Source organism: Dioscorea cayenensis, chromosome 1, assembly GCF_009730915.1.
Source record: "Dioscorea cayenensis subsp. rotundata cultivar TDr96_F1 chromosome 1, TDr96_F1_v2_PseudoChromosome.rev07_lg8_w22 25.fasta, whole genome shotgun sequence".
NCBI lineage: Eukaryota > Viridiplantae > Streptophyta > Magnoliopsida > Dioscoreales > Dioscoreaceae > Dioscorea > Dioscorea cayenensis.
Window position 1 is genome coordinate 8,515,913 of NC_052471.1, and position 2,796 is coordinate 8,518,708.

A 2,796-nucleotide genomic window follows, 5' to 3' on the forward strand; every position below is an offset into this window, starting at 1 on the left:
CTCAGAAAGGACATTCCTTTTGAGTTTATTTTCATTTTGTATTTTGAGTTGTATTCATTGTCTTATCTTTTATATACTCGAGTTATGTTTGTTTTTATTGAGCGTCACTAAACCCCTCGTGTATCCGTGCAGATGGTCTTGTCATCATGGTAATTTAGACTTTGTTATGGGCACGGCGTAGGTGTTTCAGCACTTGGCCGTATGAGCTTTATAACCCATTGGAACAACACTCCTAAGGACTTAGCTTCATCAAATTCAACACTAGGAGTCAAGGGAGTATTGTTTTGATTGCTTCTTCCACATCTGAATTTAATTGATTTACATTATGAATGAGCTTGCATGTGTATATTGGGGACAATGTACAACTTAAATGTGGGGGGGAGTTTCATAGTGCATGCATCTCTTTTATTTTCCGGAGCATCTTCTTCAAGATCCCCGGGGTAGACGGTACTTCTTCCGTCGATCCAAGCATCATTACATCTTCATGTCCCTCCTCTTGGTCGAACAAACCTTTATACGGATCCAGATTGAACATTTCCTGCGTGTATTCATCAACAATTTCATCAGTAGTGTCTAGCAAATATAAAGTATCATTGAAATCAAGAGAATGCCGCATGGCTTCAGTAAGGCGGTATATGAGCTTGTCATCTCCAACTCTCAATGTAAGCTCTCCGCCGTCCATGTCAATCAATGCTTTGGAAGTCCGCAAGAACGGTCTCCCAAGTATCAAGGGTACATCCGCATCCTCATCGACATCTAGCACTACAAAGTCAACCGGAAAAATGTACTTGTCCACCTTGACAAGCACGTCTTCCATGATGCCTCTCGGATGTCACATTGTTTGGTCCGCTAGTTGCAAAGTTATCCGAGTAGGCCTAGGCTCGCCCAAAGCCTAGCTTTTTGAAAGAAAGTGTATGGCATGACGTTGATACTAGCCCCACGAGTCGCCAATGCCATTTCCTCACCTGAATTGCCAATATTACCTGCGAATGATGAAGCTTCCCGGGTCTTTCTTCTTGTTTGGCATGTTCTTTTGCAACCCGAATGAGAAATTGGGATGATTCTTCCAACCCGAATTGTAGGTATTGCTATATGGGTTTCCTTGAGGTCTCATGCCATTACCTACAAAATCAATGTTCTCCACCAAAGAACCATCACCAATAGAGATCGGGCAATCAGAGGGAGCATGTCCTCCACCCACACCCGTTGCAATTAGTCACGGCTACCACTCTATTTGATGTTAGAAAATCTAACTTCTTACTCAAACTCTCCACTTGAGCCGCCAATGAAGTTATCGCATCTATCTCATGGAGACCGGCCACTTTCTTCTTCTCCCTAGCATTCCATTGGTAGTTTGTTTTAACCCCCATTTCTTCAATCAACTGACAGGCCTCATTGGGGGTCTTGCTACCTAAGGTACCTCCTACTACCGCATCGAAGAGTTGCCTTCTACTCGGGTTCAAACCATTATAAAATGTCTGAATAATCATCCACTCTGGGAATCCGTGTTGCGGGCACTTTCTCAGCATCTCCTTCAACCTTTCCGATGTCTCGAATAGAGACTCCAATTCCAACTAAACAAAGGATGAGATCTCATTCCAAAGCTTTGCAAATTTTCTGGGAGGGAAATAACGGGCAAGAAAAGCTTCTACCATCTCCTCCCATGTGGTGATCGATCCTCTAGGTAATGAGTGTAGCCACTGCTTCGCTCTCCCCTTTAAGGAAAATGGGAAGGCTCTCAACTTGATGGCATCATCCGTCACTCCGTTCATCTTCAGCATATCACACACCTCGAGAAAACTCTCTATATGACTGTTTGGATCTTCATCGGCAAAACCATTGAATTGTGCGGATTGCTGCAACATGTGGATGAATGTCGGCTTCAACTCAAAGTTCTGAGCTGTAATCAGGGGACGCACAATACTCGATTGTGTCCCCAACACTAAAGGTCTGGCATAATCGAGTAATGTCCTCTGTTGCTCATTTTATTCTGCCATGTTTTCAGATTTTATTCTGCTTCCAAATCAGCTAGATTAGACTGTTCTTGCACAGGCTCTTTCCCTTTTCTTCTAAGTGTACGCTCAAGCTCAGGATCTCCGTCAACCAATATTGAGTGATTCCTTCGGGTCATAACCTGGAGCTGCACCCAAAAAGAAAGAAAAAAAAATCAGAACAATGATAGAATAAGAAGATATGAAATAGAATGTATGGTGAAATAGCTAAGAAAACAAAGTGCAAAAGTATCTCTAAATGCCTACTCCCGAGCAGCGGTGCCAAAAATCTTGACAAGGTCTCCTTTGCGTATATCCCGCAAGTGCACGGGTTTGTCGAAGTAATAATCCCGGGTGGCGGGTATCGAATCCACGGGGAGTAGGGAGTAAAAAACACTTAATTTCAGCTTCTTAACTATGTGAAAGATTAGTAGTGATAATTGTGATAATGATTCAATTCTCAAAAAGTAAAAAGCAACAAGTAAGAAAGCACGAGTAAATGAGGAGGTAAGATAATTGATAAAGATGGGGTACTCGGATAATGCTCCACCTAGGATAATTGTTTTAAGTGCAAGAACCCTCTATTATGCTTCCTAATCAATGCAATGGTGAGTCGTGGAAATCCTTAATTACATAGTCCCAAATCTAAGGTCAACTACGCCTAACTCTATACATGTCCTGGAGGAGAGATTAGATAACCTCTCAACCTCACACTCGCATAGAGTTGCAATGAGCTTTAGGGATTCCAAGTGATAAATCTCTTCCTAATTATAGACCTAACTCTTTGGTCCAGGTGGAAGATCCC

General features: G+C 42.4%; 1 non-coding gene across 1 annotated transcript; it reads left to right on the plus strand.

Annotated features, from left to right (window-relative positions):
• Nucleotides 1-1,500: 1,500 nt before the first annotated feature.
• LOC120268844 lies at nucleotides 1,501-1,607 on the plus strand. The gene has a single exon (XR_005539053.1). It is a non-coding gene; the product is annotated as a small nucleolar RNA R71 (small nucleolar RNA).
• The last annotated feature ends 1,189 nt before the right edge of the window (nucleotides 1,608-2,796 follow it).